General features: G+C 44.5%; 1 long non-coding RNA gene across 2 annotated transcripts; it reads left to right on the plus strand.

Annotated features, from left to right (window-relative positions):
- Positions 1-7,168: 7,168 nt before the first annotated feature.
- On the plus strand, positions 7,169-16,284 carry LOC133493657 (uncharacterized). 2 transcript variants are annotated; one of them, XR_009793088.1, is made up of 4 exons: positions 7,169-7,408; positions 7,587-7,724; positions 15,664-15,729; positions 15,998-16,284. It is a non-coding gene; the product is annotated as an uncharacterized LOC133493657 (long non-coding RNA). The 2 variants fall into 2 exon arrangements; XR_009793087.1 differs by having other exon boundaries at positions 7,169-7,724.
- The last annotated feature ends 3,860 nt before the right edge of the window (positions 16,285-20,144 follow it).

The raw sequence follows: 20,144 nt of genomic DNA on the forward strand, positions 1-20,144 counted from the left end.
CAGAGGTAATTTGGGAAAAAGGTTTATTGTTCCAAGGTTGGGGATCAGGCAGACAGTCAGGTGCAGCAGCGGTAGTCAGGACATCGGGAGTAGAGAGCAGGTCCGCGGGCAGGCAGGAGTCGGTACACGGGAGATCGATCAAAGAAGGCAGGAGTGTCAAAGGAGTCAGGCTTACGGGGTCGGTCAGAGAACAGGTGGAGGTCAGTACACACGGGTTCACGATCAGAGATACGTGAGTGCAGGAACGGGGCATTAGTTACGACGATCTGGCCAAGGACCAGTCATCCCCAGGGTCCTATATCTACTGGAGCCAATCAGCCAGCATGAGGCGCAGGTATGTGCCTCCTAATCAGTGCGACACACAGCCCGGGGTGTACCGGCAGAACCATGACAGAGACACTTTTGCGACCGACACTTTATAAAATAGAGATCAAGCATGAGGTAAAGTCTTCTTTCCGCGACCGACAAGTAAGACTTGACAAAAGTGACACTTGCGTGGGGTTTCGAAATGATGAAAATGATCTCTACAGGTTGGCCAGACAGAAGGATAGAGATGGGAAGGATGTCCACCAGGTAAGGGTGATTAAGGATAGACACAGAAATGTGTTGACTGGTGCCAGTAGTGTGCTAAGTAGATGGAAAGAGTACTTTGAGAGGTTAATGAATGAAGAGAATGGGAGAGAAGGTAGAATCGAAGAGGCAAGCGTGAATCACCAGGAAGTGGCAATGATTAGTAAGGGGAAGTTAGAAATCCACTGAACAGAATGAAAAATGGAAAGACAGTTGGTCCTGATGACATTCCAGTTGGGGTATGGAAGCAATTAGGAGAGGTGGCTGTGGAGTTTTTGACCAACTTATTCAATAGAATTCTAGCAGGAGAGAAGATGCCAGAAGAATGCCAAAGAAGTGTGCTAGTCCCCATTTTTAAGAACAAAGGCGATGTTTAGAGCTGTGGAAACTATAGCGGAATAAAGATGATGAGCCACACAATGAAGTTATGGGAAAGAGTAGTGGAGGCTAGACTCACGACAGAAGTAAGGATCTGTGAGCAACATGGTTTCATGTCTAGAAAGAGTACCACAAATGCATTATTTGCCTTGAGGATGGTTGTGGCAAAGTACAGAGAAGGTCAAAAGGAGCTACATTGTGTCTTTGTAGACCAAGTGAAAGCCTATGACAGAGTACCAAGAAAGGAACTGCGGTACTGCATGTGCAAGTCTGGTGTGGCAGAGAAATATGTTAAAATAGTTGAGGTGTGCTGTTGGTGTGTCAGAAGAATTTAAGGTGGAGGTGGGACGGCATCAGGGATCCGTGCTGAGCCCCTTCCAGTTTGCGGTGGTAATGGATAGATTGACAGATTAAATTAGAGTGGAATGCCCTGGACTATGATGTTCGTAGATGATATTGTGATCTGCAGTGAAAGCAAGGGGCAGGCGGAGGAACAATTGGAAAGATGGAGGCATGCACTGGAACGGAGAGGAATGAAGATTAGCCGAAGTAAAACAGAATCTATGTGTATGAATGTGAAGGGTGGAGGAGGAGGAGTGAAGCTCCAGGGATAAGAGATAGCAAGGGTGGATGACTTCAAATACTTGGTGTCAACAACAGAGAGCAATGGAGAGTGCGGGAAAGAAGTGAAGAAACGGGTCCAAGCGGGGTGGAACAGTTGGCGGAAGGTGTCTGGTGTTCTATGTGATAGAAGAGTCTCTGCTAGGATGAAGGGCAAAGTTTTTAAAACAGTGGTGAGGCTGGCCATGATGTACGGATTAGAGACGGTGGCACTGAAGAAACAACAATAAGCAGAACTGGAGGTAGCAGAAATGAAGATGTTGAGGTTCTCGCTTGGAGTGTACAGCTTGGATCGGAGTAGAAATGAACTCATTAGAGGGACAGCCAAAGTTCGATGTTTTGGAGACAAGATTCGAGAGAGCAGACGTCGATGGTTTGGACATGTTCTAAGGCGAGAGTGAGTATATTGGTAGAAGGGTGTTGAAGATGGAGCTGCCAGGCAAATGAGCGAGAGAAAGACCAAAGAAAAGGTTGATGGATGTTGTGAGGGAGGACATGAGGACAGTGGGTGTTAGAGAGGAAGAAGCACGAGATAGGCTTAGATGGAAAAAGATGACACGCTGTGGCCACCCCTAACGGGACAAGCCGAAAGGAAAAGAAGATGTATGATATGTACCATATTAATGAAACCATAAAATGCACTTAAAAGTCTTACATTTTCTTCAAAATGGACAGCATGCCTTATGTGCACAATTGTTGTGTGAATTGTCCAATGAAGTACACTTGAAAACATGGTTACACCGTTACGATATATGGTAGCACGTTTTAGTGTGTATGTAAGCTACACTTTGATGGCACTCACAAAGCAGAGAGGAATAGTTGATTTTTACATTTCACAGCAGAAAAAGCTTAAAGGTGATCCCATCATGCTTTGCGGAGCCTATCCCAGCTACGTTTGGGCCAACGGCGGACTACACCCTGAATTGGTCGCCAGTCAGTTGCAGGGGGGGATGTTATTAATGTTATGTAAAATGCATCATCAAACGGGGCCCGTAAATAAGAATACTGTATCATTCAAATTAGAATGCATGCATCAAATGAACCAACCTGCTCTACATTGGACAATTCGAGGCTGCATAATGAACACAGCGTCCAATAGTTGACATTGTGGCTCCTCCTCCTTTCTTGGTCCACGAACATCTTGTACCTTGTACTTTACTGATTTTCTTGCATACATTTTCACACGATGATCACAACACCTTCTGCACTACATAAGAGGGATGAGAAAATTAAGTGAAAATCAGATTCAGGTTTGGATAGTATGAGTGAAACAGTACATCAATCCATCCATTTCCTGAGCCGCTTATCCTCACATGGGTCACGGGAGTGCTGGACTTATTCTAGCTGTCATCGGGCAAGGAACACCATAAACTGTTTGCCAACCAATTGCAGGGAACATAGAAACAAACAACCATTCACACTCACATTCACACCCCTGGGCAATTTAGAGTCTTCAGTGAACCTACCATGCATGTTTTTAGTAGACTTGACCCCAACTGGATCGGCTTCTCTGCTGATCAGCATATCAATTTTCAGGTCAAAATTTGCAATCCAAACAATGACATGATTGATCGGATATGCAAAATACATTTCTTCCCTGTCGCAGTCTTGGACAATATACAGTGTCTGAATCCAGAAGCTAGTTTATTTTCATATAGTACAATTTATTTGGCTTTACATGGTCAGGATTTTCGGGGCCAATCGCAGAGTTTAAAAAAATTAAAAAACGGTGCGATCACCATGAGTCCCTTTGAATGACTTTTTCATTTACTGTAAATTCTTGTGGCCTGAATTGTTCAAAATATATATAGATTGACAATAAATAATGTATCTATGTTCATCCATTTATGTCAGTGAGGAATAGTGACGGAACAATGTAAAGGTCTTTTATGTGGTGGCAGTAAGTACATACAGGAATTAATTATCTACTTTTTGTGACATTTTAAATGTTGGTGTGCCTAAAGATTTTTCAAGTGAAAAGTAGGTCCTTTGTCATCAAAAAGTTTGTAATTCGCTGCTCTGGGGTCATCATGCGTTCAACAGATTGGAGGATGTGTATAAACAACTACGAGCGGTAGCATTAGCTTGCTAGGCAACGCAATGTTTTGTTGGCTTGCGAGTTGTATGGCATTAAGAGTAAATAAAAATATCTTAAAATGCCATTGATACTTAAAATATAAAAGTTAGTATGTTATTAACAAAAAAAAAAAATCATCCGGAATGGACTCATCCATTTGTTCACAGCACGTAAGGATGTTGCCGTATATCGATTTTTTTTATCTCCCGCTATGAAAAGTCTCTCGAGGGTTTTGTGTTGAACAAGAACCAGGAAGTGACCTTTTTTGCAGACTCCTACAGTGACTCCGGCGAGAAAAAAGCAGTTTTTTCTGTGTTAGCCAAAATGCTTGTAGGAATAATTGTGATCATAATTATCATACATCTGCTTCCAATAAAGAAATGCAGCCACATAGCAGAAGATAGCAATCATCAGAACTGTTAGAACTGCTGCCTGTTAAAGAAATGATGACCACACATGTACTCAGCAATCTTCCACACAAGCACACTCCCATGAACAAACATGTACACTTTGTTTCCAACTGTTTTGCTTGCTGTTTCCTTTTTTAACATCCATGTAAATAAGGGGCGTCGTAAAACTAAATAAATAGAGGTGCTGAGGAGAGGATAATCAGAGAGTGCAGTGGCGAATTGTACGAGACAGTTCCTCTCCTCTCTCCTCACGAGACTTGAACTGGTGTCTTTGCTTCCTTTTTTGTCCTGTTTAATGAATGTCTAATTGGTGAACCTGACAGTCATGAAAAATGGATTGCACAGGTGTAAAGGACAAGAGCTTTGTGTGTTACAAATGTCATATAGGTGTTGATAGAGCTATGTAAAAAAATATTAGTTGGGGTGACGAATTTGTCCGAGTTTATAGCAGATGTTACGTGTGAATTTCAAATAAATCCCCTTGATCAAACCAGCAAAATATAACAAAGCACTTGTATTGCATTTACGACAATTTAATCACACAGTAAATTACAAAACAAAAACAAAATAGAAGTACAAAGACAGTTTAGTAGCGTGTAACACGAGCTAACTAGCCAAATGACGTATGGTCAGCATAGTTGATGTTCCACATAGGCGAATGTTCCGGGTAGGCAGTGTGGTGTCCGTGTACTTGTCCTAAAATAGCAGTAGTATTAATAAAAAGCTCAGTCGACAACCACCCTCATCCTCATAGGAATGTTGTAGAAATCCCCGTCTGACAATGTAATCCTTCTCTCAGAATGTAAAAAAAGATCCACGTCACAACAATAAAGCTCTCCCCTCCACTGGTCACTGGTGTCTGGGCACCCGTGACATATTTACTTCGCTCAGCATGGGTACTCATGAATACGCGACATACACAAGACTTGTAAAAGGGTTAGGGAATCGAGCAATTATGGGTGAGTCATTTTGAATATTTCATCGGGTCATTCATCCTCCTTGTCTGTCTGTGGGAGTCTGTTGTTTGTGGGGAAGTAATCCGCATATCATCTAAATATGGCTCGAAATGAGACGGTAAAACAGCCCCAGTCGCCTCACTCTCTTCTGAGATGTTTCCTTCCTCGAAAATAGCTTCAGTCTCAGAAGGGGCATCAGAAAAATCAGAAAATCGCTCTTGTTCATCTGCCATTGCATTCGGCACGGCATGTTTTCAATGCCAGGGCCACGTCACATGACGTCACAGACAATATGGCCGCCACTGGGATGCACATTGTGTTGAGACAGACTTGGGCAACTTTGTGATTATATAAAACGCTCCTAGCTCACTTTTTTCTGAGTCGTATTATCATCAAAGTGATTAATATTATATTTAATTTTGATAATACCTCTTTTAAAGTGTATATTTTGGTGTCAGTAGCACTTTAAGCAACCCTTACAAGAAATCTTTCCTGTCCTGAGCACAAGTGACCGCCAACACACCCCGCGCCACCCCAATTTTCTACTGATAATACAGTCGGGGTGATCAGCACTTGTTCTCACCACGGTAGCGAGTGTATAAAGTCGTATTTGAGTTGACCAGATAAAACCCCACTGATGGTTAAAAATAATAATAATAATAAAATTTAAAAAAAGATGGTGGTATCGGAATACAAGATTTTATTGCAGTCATCTGACATCGTACTGTCGTGAAAAAGCAAATTTGTCTTTCATTCGGATCTGTGCATTGCGTGCCATATCTTCGCTGCCTTGTCTCTCCCATTGTGCCGACTTTATTGACCATTATATATTTAAAGTACAGTGTCAAAAGAAAGGAACAAAACTATAAATGTCACTGTATCAAAATAAACAATTTCAGATTGAGATTTATTGAGCACGACGGTTAAGAGTAGAATTGGTTATTGTCTTTATGAGTCAATGACATAATTGAGTTGTGCCAATAAAACCCGATAAAACTCATTATAAAGTCTCGTATATTGTTTTTTTTCCCATGTCTTTTGATGTTGTACTATAGATATCTGATGCTCAATAAAGTTATTGAATAAAACATGTTGATGACATGGGAAAGACGAACCAGCTGACAGAAGACAAGTAATGCCCAGATGAGACAAGACAAATTTACTTTTTCACAATTATTACTACAGTGGCACAGCTGTAGATCACTGCCCTCACAGTTCTGAGGACCAAGGTTCAAATCCCGGCCCCGCCTGTGTGTAGTTTCCATGTTCTCCCCGTGCCTGTGTGGGTTTCCTCCTGGGACTCTTGTTTCCTCCCACATCCCAAAGAAACATGGAACATTGATTGGAGACTCTAAATTGCCCCTAGGTTTGATTGTGAGTGTGAGTGTTGTCTGTCTCCATGTGCCCTGCAATTGGCTGAAAACGAGTTCACGGTCTACTCTGCTTCCTGCCTGATGACAGCTGGGATTGGCTCTAGCACTCCCGCGACCCTTGTGAGGATAGGAGGGCTCAGAAAATGAATGGCTGGATGATTACTATTGCAACAAAATCTTGCATTCAGATACGGTAGCACTGCATTATTATTATTATTATTATTATTATTAGGGGAACATTATCGGGCAGTATCTTATCAACTCAAATGTGACTCATGACCTGGGGATGACATGTGTGGAGCCCATTGTCTGGATTATAAAAACAAATTGGGGCGAAACATGTTAGCGTCAGGCTTGCATGTGGTATGTTCACATACTTTAATATGATACAGCTTGGAAGTAGGCAACAAAACGTTAAGTATTCTTGTTAAGTATTGCAAGCGCTCTTGGAAGCGGTTGTATGTAAACACGGTTCTATTCTGTCATGCTCTCAAGTTTCAGTGTGTGCAAGTGACTGTATTACGAAAAAGTAATAGGGAGCGTACCGTAATTTCTCGAAAACAATGCTAAAATTTTTCCCAAAATATTTTCAAAAAGTTAATAGAACGCTTTATATTTAGGTACGGATGAAAAATAAAAAAAATACAATCACATTGTATAGTCGTATACAGGTACATAGCGTGGTAAAAAAAATGTATACATATACATTTCGAAATTATATTCGCTGTCTTATGTTACACATTTATATATATTACGGTAATGTGCGCCCCCCTCAACCTGAGGTCTCAGAGTTCTTCTCGGAGCTTGCATTTTACGATTGTTATCATAGCATGTTTGTTGCTACCGCACCAAAGATCAGAACCGAATGCCCATGAATTTGTTTTAACTTAAACTAGGACTACAACAGCTAGTTGTGCAGCTGCTTTTTTAAAAGAAATGTGTCATCGCTCGTGCCGATGATGCCAGCAACCCGGAAGTAGCGCCCCAGTCTGAAACAATGATAGCTGGCCTCAATGGCTTCAGGTAGGTATCACAACAACGTGAGCTCAAACTATGTAAAACGAGCGCCATGGGGACATTTATAAAAAAAAAAAAAAAAAAAAAAAAAAAAACGAGCGCACACAATTGAAATGCTCGCTTTTTAAAAAATATGGCCATTACGCTCTTTTCTACATAGTTTAAGGTCACGTTGTTTTGATAGCCACCTGACGCCATAGTGAAAGATGCTACGGATTGGAGCCGAATGAAGGGGGAGAGGTTGTGCTCCGCAACCCAAACTCTTGGGATTAAAAAGATATTTCAAGTCATCACTGATGAGTTCCACAGCGATGCACCAAAGGTAGCTACCGGTACGATGGATCTTTTTTCAGATTGGAGATGAGTCAAATGCTTCTTTTGAAGGCATGCCAAGGGTGTGTAATGTAGTGGATAAACTGGACTATGCACAAAAGTTTCATGCACAAATATTTAATGCAGTGTTTAATAAAGAATGTTAAAGATTTTATATTTTTAACACTGAAATATGTGTCAACAGTATTAATAAAATGTTGTGCCATCATTGAGCATTTATTTTAGTTGGTTGAGGGATTCTGTTCTGACAATTACAGGGACCAGGACAAGTGTGTCCTGTGGCCTGTCCCGAAATTATATAACCGCTACATCCGCACTTACACATTATTACTAATGATTGTTGTATGGACAGTTTTTTGAAAAACAATACAAGTACAAACCTAACAAAATATAAATACAGATCATTCCTAATATTCTGAGCATATGGGTAGCGGCAAATTGGTGGTGCAAATTGGTAGAAGGGTTTTCCTAATTTTTTAGGTCAATTTTGGGGGTGCGCATTATACTTAAGGACTGGTTAGGGTTAGGACGCATTATACTCGAGAAACTATGGAAAGTCTCGCCGCCGCCATTTTGAAAGATCCAGTTCCTGTGGCAAACACATCGAGCGAGCATCGCAGCTGTAAGCACTGGTGAAATGAAATGAAATTTGTGAGCATGTTCTTCGCTTCGTATGTGAAGAGGATGACATCTCAGTCGTTGTTCAGGCATCAATACGTGACCTAACCCAAACTGGGGACCAGCTGACGGCTGAAAAAGGCAAGCGGTTGCCAAGTGCCGCCGACCCACTGTTCAAATACAGCCCCAATAGTGTCGGTAGTGAGAGCGACGGGGGCGGGTGGGCCAGCATAGCGGCCCGCCTGAGCACGGCCTTCGTGGCCCCGAAGGTTTCCACCCTCTCGGCCATCTATTCAATGTCCTGGTTGGGGGCTTTGTACTTAAGAGCCTCATACAGCGGGTGCATGGTGTGGGCCGCCCAGCGGATGAACCGGTGATAGAAAGTCACCATCTCCAGAAACTCTCGGAGCCCCTGAGGCGAGCGAGGTTGGGGAAAAGCGGAGACGTCCTCCACCTTTGACGGAAGCGGGGCGGCTCCGTTTTTGTCGATGAGGTGCCCGAGGAACTGGATGGAGGGCACCCCGAAAACACACTTCGCCGGGTTGATGATCAGGCCATGAGGCTCGAGTCTCGCGAAGAGGTCCCGGAGGTGGTTCAGATGTTCTTCCTCCGAGGAGCTGGTGACGAGGATGTCGTACAAATAGACGAACACGAAGGGCAAATCTCTGAGCACCGAGTCCAAACGGCATCCTCAGAAATTTGAACAGGCCAAACAGTGTGCCTACAGCAGTCTTGGGAACGTCTGAGGGGTGCACGGGGACCTGGTGATAACCGCGCACCAGGTTGATCTTGGAGAACAGGATTTTGCCCGCCAGGTGGGCCGAGAAGTCTTGAATGTGGGGGACAGGGTAGCGGTCGGGTGTAGTGGCGTTGTTAAGGCGGTGGTAGTCACCACACGGTCACCACCCGCCCTCTGGTCCAGGGACGATGTGTAGCGGCGGGGTCCAAGGGCTATCCGAGTGGTGGACGATGCCCAGGCGCTCCATATTGGCAAACTCGGACTTAGCGACTGCTAGCTTCTCGAGGTCGACCCGTCGGGCTCTAGCATGAATCGGGGGGCCCTTGGTCTTGATGTGGTGCTTCACCCCACGTTTAATTGTGGGAGAGGTGAAAGTGGGCCGTATCAAGCCGGGGAACTCACCAAGGAGGAGCTGATACTTGGTGCCATCTGAGAGTGAGTTGGAGAGACCGCCATAAGTCGCCTCGTTGCAGAAACAGGCAACCGAGAAGAAAGTCAGTGCGTCCACCAGACGGCCCTTCTTCACGTCCACCAGCAGCCCGTGGGCACAAAGAAAATCAGCGCCAGTGACAAAGTGCCATGTAAAGTGCCGAGCCCCGAAATACAAGTCCACAGTCTTTATGCCATACGTGCGGATAGGGGAGCCATTAGCGGACAGCAGGAGTGGCCCCTGAGTCCCACCAGCGACGTCATCCGCAGTGGCGGTCAGGACGCTCCTCTGGGCCCCAGTGTCGCAAAGGAATTTGCGGCCGGAAAGGGTGTCCATGACGAAGAGCAGCCGGTTCTTCCCGGCCACGCTCACAGCTGCTACAGAGCGTGGGGTTTGGCGTTTCCCAACGTGTCGTAGTTGCAACGGGCGCGGCACCTCTTCGCTTTCGCGCCAAAACGGGTGTGGAAGTAGCACAAGCCTGTGCCAGCGTGATGGGGCCCCTGCTGGATGGCACCCCCGCGCCCAGGGGCGAGTAACTGCGCACCTGGGCCAGCACCTCAGGGGAGAAGCGCTGGGCGGCCAGGAAGAAACGGTCGGCCTCCTCAGCCAGGGCACGGGGTTCAGTGATAGAAGTGTTAGCAAGCGCTGTCTGAACATGCGGCAGCATGTGTCTTAGAAACAGTTCCATGAAAAGGAAGTTGGGGTCCTCCCTGCCCAGCAGGTTTAGCATCATTTCAATGTGTTCGGAAGGTTTGCTGTCCCCCAGTCCATGAATAGCCAAAAGACGTCGGGCTCGCTCTGGCCGTGAAAGTTCGAAAACTTTGAGAAGGTGAGCCTTGAGCCCAGCATATTTATCTCGGGCCGGGGGAGATGTGATGAAACTCACTGCTCTGGCCACCGTTGATCTCCCAAGGGCTGAGACAACATGGTAATAGCGTGCTGTGTCATTCGAGATCCCGTGGAGGGCGAATCGAGCCTCTGTCTGTGCGAACCATGCTGTCGCGGACGCCTCCCAAAACTCCGGCAATTTGAGGATGGTGGTTGCCATGTTTGGTTCAGTCTCGGAAACGCCGGGACTGACGTCGGGGTCACCAGTGTAGCGCCGAAGAAAAGGAGTCGGAGGCCGAGTGTTGAACACAGGAGCAAACCTCATTTTAATGCAGACATCAACAGAGTGAACCCATTACGGCGGGAACTCTCTAACACACTAACACCGGAGGCATAACCAACAATAACGTCCGTGCGGAACCTCGTAACCTAACTCAAGGTCCTGTAGACCACCACACCGGTAAGATTTTTCAGAACTAAAACAATGACCAGTAAGCAATTTCAAATAAAAAGTTGCACAGCATATAAAGATATTTTTCATTAAAAACGTGTCTCTACATATGTGATATGAACAAATGTAATATATATGTAAACTTATGTTATTTTTAAACATGCTAGGAGGTACAAATGCATGAGCTAAACAGATGATAAATGTGCGTGGCTGAAGCATCCAAAGTCAACGAAGAAAGACATTAAAATTACAGACGACTTGTTCCCACCCAGCATGCCTAACTACGAGTACAAAGGTAACAAAAGAAAACAAATTTAGAAAAAATTTGAATGCTCTCTAAGGATACATGCTACATATGTGGACATTTGAATGTTATTAAAGTCTTTGCGTATAATTATGTTTACCTTTTTTTCTCTGTCCTTTATGTCAGAAATAGACATGGGTTTGCGCTTTTCACACTCGAGCATGAGGTCCTCAACATTTTTCTGAAGTACTTTAACTTCTTCTTTTAGTTTTGTTATTAGCTCCAGACATCTAGACAAGCAAGCTGTTGAGGCATAGGTGTGATCTTCACGTGCATCCTAATCAAAGAAAAATGCAAACAGGCATATAAATGTTTAATTACTCTTTATGTCTTTCTGGGCAAAGATTAAACAATGTGAAGCACATGTGGAAATAGATGATATATGATAATGGAATACATTATCAGCTGTCTGGGCATGTTCATCTTCCAGCTGCTGACTATTTGTTGCCATCTCATGGACAAACGTCTCCGATTGCTCCTGACTGGTGAAGACAGCCAAACAATCCGATTTCAATGTGTTGTCACCACACAGCTGCCATTTGTAAGAATTTCTGTCCAATACCTGCTCTTTCCTGGATCAGGGGAGTCCATCCATCCATTTTCCGAGGTTGTGCAGAAAGTACACTGGGTCATTTTCCATCAAGCCATCTTTGAAGTGGGAACTACGAAGGCGATCATTGGGCTGTGTTGGTTGTCTGTCAGATCGTCTATGGAATACAAAATTGAAATGGTTTGTCATAAACATGAACATCCCAATTGTAACATGCATACATCTGTACACACATGATAACATCTACCAACATGCACAGTCTTGCCCACAAAGTTTGCTTTATCCGTGGAAATTTGTAAAACCTGCAATCGTCTTGCCCACTTCTGTGTTGGCACCCAAATGTAAAACAGGTTACCATTACTGAAAGATACATGTTTTAAAAAAAGATGTTTTAATTATTTTTGTGATCATTCAATCAGGGTAGAAATAAAGTCATTCTTGTAGTTGAAAACACGACGTTGTTTTTTTTTTTTTTTTACATTGTGAATAGCCCTAACCCTAACCTGTATGGTGGTGGTGGGGGGGGGGGGGGGGATATGTAACAAAGGGTTTGTGTTTCTTCTCACAAACATGGACTACTCCTTTGAAAAACAAGTTACGACAAAAAGATAGTTATTATAAAGCTTTTTGGAGCACAAATTATCACCAATTAAGCCATATGTGTATTCGTTCGCCAATGTTCAAAACGTTAGTAGCTCCTCTCATCCGGAATTGTTTGCAAAATCTCGTTAAATCTCGCTAACGATCTTACGCTCCCTTTTTAAATATAGTAAATTAGCACCTGTTAATGCCTGTCTGAGAAAAGTTTCTAAAATGTGTAGATGGGGTTTAACCAGCTGAAAACATCCATCCATCCATTTTCTGAGCCCCTTATCCTCACGAGTGTCGCAGGTGTTCTGGAGCCAATCCCACCAGAACTGGTTGCCAGCCAATAGCAGGGCACATGGAGACAAGCAGCCGCACTCACAATCACACCAAGGGGCAATTTAGAGTGTTCAATTAATGTTGCATGTTTTTGGGATGTGGGAAGAAACCAGAGTGCCCGCAGGGACGGGGAGAACATGCAAACTCTACGCAGGCAGTGCCAGGGTTTTGAACCACAGTCCTCAGAACTGTGAGGCCAACACTCTACAGGTGAAAATAAAATAAAATATACTTAGCCTTGTGCACAAAAGGGTCAGTATTAAGATCTTTGAAGTACTTGTAATTGTCGTGATGGTGGTGATCGGAGTTGTGATAGTAGTGCCTGTGATATTGGTGGAAAGGAGAGGAATGAAGATTACCAAAGTAAAACAGAATATACTGTATGTGCGTGCATGAGAGGGGTGGAGGGTGCATGAGGCTACAGAGAGAAGAGATACCACGGGTGGACAACTTCAAATATTTAGGGTCAACCATTCAGGCCTTGGAGTAGCAAGAAAAAGTGCAGAGAGAATGTATTTACTGCTCATTTTGGGACACACTGATCTACTTTGATGTGCCCAAACCAGACACCTGGCATCTTTTCTTGCATGTCAGTTCATCAACATCAGGGCTCAGGGTTTGAGCTAGGGAAACCTTCATTATCGAACAAAGGTGTTCGTCAGTCATACGTCTCCTATGAGATGTTTTCGTCATCTTCATTGAGGAGAAAATTTGCTCACATAAGTAAGTGCTACCAAATATGGGGAGCGATGGAGCAACTTCGGTGCGGAGCTAAGGCATCGTGTTCGGGATGAACTATGGAAACTGTATTCCCCGACAGCATCAAACTTTGACTTCAGCGTTGCATTACACTGGAGTTCAACCAGCTCCATTTGGAGCTCGGTTGGTGCTTTTTCCACATCAACTGCAAAGGGATTACTAAGTAGTTCAAATCTAAGTTTATGGAGATCAAAGTCGCCAAATCGCCGGCTAAACTCAACGCCGTGCACGCTGAGCTTTTCAGCAAACTGAACACACACGGCGGTGAAGATCTGCATTTTAATGGATTGGCAGCAGTGGAAATGGCCAAAGTGAGCTTCTGCTTCTCCCACCGGCACATCTTAGTTTTATAAGCTCTCACTGACGAATACATGTCTGTGATGATTGCATCCCCGCCCCTGGAGCTGTGGGTTCAGCACATCAAGGTGGCTTGAGATGTCACACAGAAAGGTGAGCTCTGTTCCCAGGGCTCTGCTGTGTCCTTCCCTTTGCTTTCCAGAAATCTGTTCAGCACTGCCGATGATTGAGAGGTTTGGCTCTAATGAAGTTAACAACTTATGTTACTTTGCTCACAACATCCTCCATCTTTAGTGCTTTACCACACAAGAATTCCTGATGTAAAATGCAGTGATAAACAGACAGTTCACCCGCACAGTTCTCTTCAACCATCTTTTCACGAATCCTGGCCACCAGTCCATTCTTTTCACCACTCATCGCTGGCGCACCATCTTGGTTAATCACACCCAAGTTTATCGCACGACAGGTTTATCTCACTGACACATTTGCAAACCTCCTCAAAAATCTCTTTCCCTGTGATTGTGCCATGCATGGATTTAAATCCCAAAAGCTCCTCCGTAATACAGAGATTTTAGTCCACGCTGCGGATGAAGACTGACAGTTTTGCAGTATCAGACGCGTCAGTGATCTAATCCACAGCAAGGGAAAAATAAACAAAATCTTTTCCCTTCTCCATCAACTGGACATGTAGACAGGTGGCAAGCTCGCAAGTGCGCTCAGCTCTTGTGTTTCTGCTTAGGCTTACATTTGCAAAGGCTTGCTTCTCTGGGCACACTTGGTCATAAACCGTCATCATGCATTTTTTTACAAACTCTCCCTCATTAAAGGGTCGGGCTGATTTGGCAATTTCTTCTGCCACGATATTACTTGCCTTTACAGCAGCCTCACTTTGTGTTGTGGCTTTTGTGAACATTTTCTGCCGTGAAAACAAAGCTCTTTTCATTTCCTTTACATTCTATCTTTTTTCAGTCGTGTCCATGTCCTTATATTTGTCCTGGTGTTTTGTTTCATAGTGTCGTCTAATATTGTACTACTTGGTTACTGACATGTTGGCTCCACAAACAAGAAAAAATGGTCTGCCTTTTCCATATATAAACAGATATTCCATCTCCCACCTGTCCAAAAAAGTTCTATTTTGTGCCTTTCCTTTCGCCATTTCTTGGTAGGGTAACACAGTGACAGCTGTACTTTGAGTTTGCAGTGTGGTCCGGGGGAGAGGAACGGGGATATGGAGTCCACTGAGGGTTATAGCCGAAGGGGTGTGCATGAAGACAGATCACTACCTTCTTAATACATCCATGACCGCTACCATAGATGCGACTGACACAGAGCAGGGGGCGTCACGTTGTCACGTTGTTTTGACGTGCCAAAACCACAGCAGGGCATCATGGGATTTGTAATATAAGCGGTGAATGTGGCATTACAGTGCTGCCGTCGTGTAACACCAGTGGGCCAGCTCTAATATTAATTTGAAATTGCCTCACGGGCCAAATATAATTACACTTTGGGCCAAAGTTTGACACCTACAATGTAGGTTAAATACAGAACATTAGTGAAAATAGCAAAGCACCAAAAAGTCAACAAAAGGAAACAGTTAAACATGTATTTGTCCACTGTAAAAGATAGAGATAAAGAAGACAATCATGAGGATAAGCAGCTGAGAAAAGGAATGGATGAAAGAATTATTGCATTGTAAAGAGTTCCTTCTAATTCAGACTATTATGCAGCCTTTCAAGACTCCTGGCACCTTTACACAGAATGGTTAGAAAGATGCAGCCGATAGAGACCACCACAAAAAAAGGACTGATGCTGTTTATTGAGTTAAGGAACACAGTCAGGCATCAAAACCATAGGGCAGCACAGGAAGAGGAGATCGACATTGGCCGACTTTATTGTCCTTGAAGAGAAGGTGACGGAAGACCCTTCTGCTTCTGCAGAACTGCTATGATTAAGTATGGAAAATGTTGTTGAGTTTAATTTTAACAACAAACTATTTACCAATTTTTTTATCCTCTTTTTGATTTGCAGAAATTCCAAATGTTGAAAGTTGGATGGATAACACCTTAAGGAAAATATCAAACAGATCCTGAAGAGGTAATTGAATATTATATATTTTGTACAGAATGTCATGTTTTTTTTACCAGTAATATACAGTTGAGAATTATGTGAAGATTTTGTACTTAACTTTCAAATGATATTGCATTTATTAATACAGTTGAAAGTATTTTGTGTGCTGTTTGCAGACTTCCGAACAATGTTCCCTCAAACAAAATATAGATTCTTGCATTTGATAAATTCCTATCTGATTGTTATAGCGTTTGCCAGACGTAATAATAACCAAGTCTCTTAATTTTGAACTCAGAATGTGTCTTGAGAAACCAGGAGGGGACCCTGAGCGATGTACGAAATGCGGCCACGTCATGCCTGAAATATGCGCCTGACAGATGCCGTGGCAGTGGCAAGAAACAGGACGGGAAGAACCAGGATGGACAGTAAATATGAGAGACACATAGTTAAAGTTACATAGTGGAATATTATATTTAAATTTTATTGTAACATAATTTAAGAAAAAAGTTATTAGTTCTAAACGTTAAACATGTATTACTGTGGCCTGAATAACCCAATTGTTTGTAATTGTGTGCAGTTTGATTGAAAAACAGTCTGGTTTCACACTGCATAATAAAGGTTTCAATCCATGTTTTAATGGCTCAGTTTCCATGTAACATGGCAAAGTTATTTCTATGTTCTAAGGCAACGTTGATTTTATGTGGAATTATCACGTTAATGCACTTTACAAGTGCAATGTTGTTTCAGTTCTTTAGAACAGTTCTTTTGAACTTTTTCAGAACACAGTGTAATAGAACTGTTCTTTAGAACAGGTTCTTTAGAACAGTTCAATAGAATTTGGGTCCTAAAGTTCTATAGGATTTCTATAGAATATTTCTATAGAATTTCTTGAGAAATGTTCTCTAGAAATTAGTTCATAAAGTTCTATAGCATTTTTATTGAATGTTTTTATAGAAATTCTTTAGAAATGTTCTATAGAAAGTTTTGAGCAGGGTCGTCCCGGTTGAACCTCTCTCTCTCTCTTTCCCTCTTGGTAACAAAAATGAAAATAATAATCTACACCTCTTTCGTTGGTATAATCAACATAATTTAACACAACACTGACTATAATCACGTGGTACATATTTAAATTGCATTGTGCGGTAAACTAACCTTAGCAGTGTGGGGAGACAGGTTGCTTACAATGGATACCACCGCCTGACAAACCCAGCCATTGATGAATTGTTTGTAGGCTTCCAGACTTTTGTAATGCTTTAGTTGGTCCACAGTATAAGCACTTGTCGAGAAGAGGAGATAGTTGACAATGTATGGATAGTTTACCGACGCCCACAGTTGTGTGCTCAATTTGTGTTGTGCTTGATAATTTGAGATTGAGAAGAATAATTCCTACCTGAAATGATGGCTACACAGGCGTATGTGTACGTCGTTGGGCGCTATCCATCGTGTTTTATTGCCGAAATCCATCAATCTTTTCTCATCTTTTCAGCTGGTAGACTGTCTTGTCTATTGTGGCAACCAACAGCACAATGGGTCTCGGGAATTGTAAAAAATCTGCTCCGGTCCAACAACTTCCTACTGCAGAACAACTTTGTTTGACCGACAGCAATATGGTGCCATGGACAGTGACGTCACGTGCACAAGCTTTAAAATATTAACTGCGATCAGGTCAGGGAACTCTGAATCAGCTTAATATAATGTGGGGCGTTGACGCACTCTTAACTGTTAACTTAACCCTAACTTATCAAACTTAACTCTAAATGAAGACTGCATCTTTCACATCTGTTACTGAATGTGTTCTTTGTTCTTGTAAATTTTTTTGTTCTATGTTATGAATGTCGTACCAAGGTAGCACGGATGACCAGAGACAAATTCCTTGTGTGTTGTTACACATTTAGCCAATAAAGCTGATTCAGGTGGCCGGGCCTGCACTCATGGGGCTCGGCCGGGCACAGCCCGAAAGGATAACATGGGTCCCCGTTCCAATGGTCTCGCCACCTGTGAGAGGGGCCATAGGGGTCAGCTGCAATGTGATCTGGCCAGTGGTCAAAAGCGGGGACTTTGGCAATCTGATCGCCGGCTACAGAAACTAGCTCTAGGCACATGGAATTTCAACTCTTTGGCAGGGAAGGAGTCCTTCCGTGGTGCGTGAGGTCGAGAAGTTTCAACTAGATATAGTCAGACTTTCCTCTATGCACCGCTTGGGCTCTGGCACCACTCCCCTAGAGAGGGATTGGACTGTGTTCCACTCTGGAGTTGTCCACGGGGAGAGACGCCAAGCAAGTGTGGGTATACTTATTGCCCCCCAGCTCGGGGCCTGTACGTCGGGGTTTACCACGGTGGATGAAAGGGTAGCCTCCCTGCGCCTGCAGGTAGGGGGATGGGTACTGACTGTTGTCTGTGCTTATCCACCAAACAGCAGTGCAGAGTACCCACCCTTTTTGGAGTCCTGAGAAGGAGTGCTGGAGCGCGCCCCCTCTGGTGACTCCATCATTCTGCTGGGGGAGTTAAATCTCCACGTGGGCAATGACAGTGAGACCTGGAAGGGCATGATTGGGAAGAATGCTCCCCCGATCAGAACTCGAGTGGTGTTCTGTTAATGGACTTCTGTGCTCATCACGGATTGTCCATAACAAACAATGTTCAGGCATAAGGGTGTTCACATGATACCCTAGATCGCCGTTCGATGATCGAATTTGTGGTTGTGTCATCGGACCTGCGACCGCATGTCTTGGACACACGGGTGAAGAGAGGGCCGGAGCTGTTAACTGATCACCACCTGGTGGTGATTTGGCTCCGATGGTGGGTGCCAGTCCGACGTGGCAGGCCCAAACATATTGTGAGGGTCTGGTGGGAACGGCTGTCAGATTCCCCTGTCAGAAGGAATTTCAAGTCCCACCTCTGTAAGAATTTTACTCACATCCCGGAGGAGGCGGGGGAGATTGAGTCCGAATGGACGATGTTCTGGACCTCCATTGCTGAGGCGGCTGACCGGAGCTGTGGCCGTAAGGTGGTCAGTGCCTGTTATGGCGGCAACCCACAAACACGTTGGTGGACACCAACAGTAAGGGATGCTGTCAAGCTGAAGGAGTCCTATCAGGCATTTCTGGTCTGTGGGACTCCCGAGGCAGCTGATAGGTATCGGCTGGCCAAGCGGAATGCGGCTTCGGTGGTCGCTGAGGCAAAAACCTGGGCGTGGGAGGAGTTCGGTGAGGCCATGGAGAACGACTTCAGGACAGCTTTGAGGAAATTCTGGTCCACCCTCCGGCGTCTCAGGAGGGGCAAGCAGTGCACCCTCAACACTGTGTATGGTGGAGATGGGGCGCTGCTGACCTCAACTCGGGATGTTGTGAGTCGGCGGGGAGAATAATTCAAAGACCTCCTCAAGTCCACCAACACGCCTTCCCACGAGGAAGCTGAGTATGGGTGCTCTGAGGCGGGCTCTCCTATCTCTGGGGTTGAGGTCACCGAGGTTGTTAAAAAGATCCTTGGTGGCAGGGCCCCGGTTGTGGATGAGATTCGCCCGGAGTTCCTAAAGGCTCTGCATGTTGTGGGGCTGTCCTGGTTGACACACCTCTGCACTATCTTGTGAACATTGGGGACAGTGCCACTGGATTGGCAGACTGGGGTGGTGGTCCCCGTTTGCAAGAAGGGGGACCGGAGTGTGTGTTCCAACTATAAAGGGATTACACACCTCAACCTCCCTGGTAAGGTCTACTCAGGGGTACTGGAGAGTAGGGTCCATCAGGAAGTGGAGTCTCGAATTCAGGAGGAGCAATGTGGTTTTCGTCCTGGCCTTGGAACAGTGGACCAGCTCTACACCCTCAGCAGGATCCTCGAAGGTGCATGGGAGTTCGCCCAACCAGTCTATATGTGTTTTGTGGACTTGGAGAAGGTATTCAACCATGTCCCTCAGGGTGTCCTGTGGGGGGCTCTTCTTGAGTATGGGCTACCGAACCCCCTGATACGAGCTGTTCGGTCCCAGTACAACCTCAGCATCACATCACTGCTCTTTGCGGATTATGTGGTTCTGTTGGCTTCATCAAGCCGTGCTCTCCAGCTCTCATTGGAGCGATTCGCAGCGCAGTGTGAAGCGGATGGGATGAGAATCAGCACCTCCAAATCGGAGACTATGGTCCTCAGTCGGAAAATGGTGGCGTGCCCTCTCCAGGTCGAGGATGAGATCCTTCCCCAAGTGGAGGAGTTCAAGTATCTTGGGGTCTTGTTCACGAGTGAGGGAAGAATGGACCGGGAGATCGACAGACGGATCGGTGCAACGTCTGCAGTGATGCGGACTTTGTATCGGTCCATTGTGGTAAAGAGGGAGCTAAGTCGAAAGGCGAAGCTCTCAATTTACCATTTGATCCATGTTCCTACCCTCACCTATGGGCATGGGCTTTGGGTCGTGACCGAAAGAACATTGTATCTGGGATACAGGCGGCTAA

Source organism: Syngnathoides biaculeatus, chromosome 20 (genome assembly GCF_019802595.1).
Source record: "Syngnathoides biaculeatus isolate LvHL_M chromosome 20, ASM1980259v1, whole genome shotgun sequence".
Taxonomy (NCBI): Eukaryota; Metazoa; Chordata; class Actinopteri; order Syngnathiformes; family Syngnathidae; genus Syngnathoides; species Syngnathoides biaculeatus.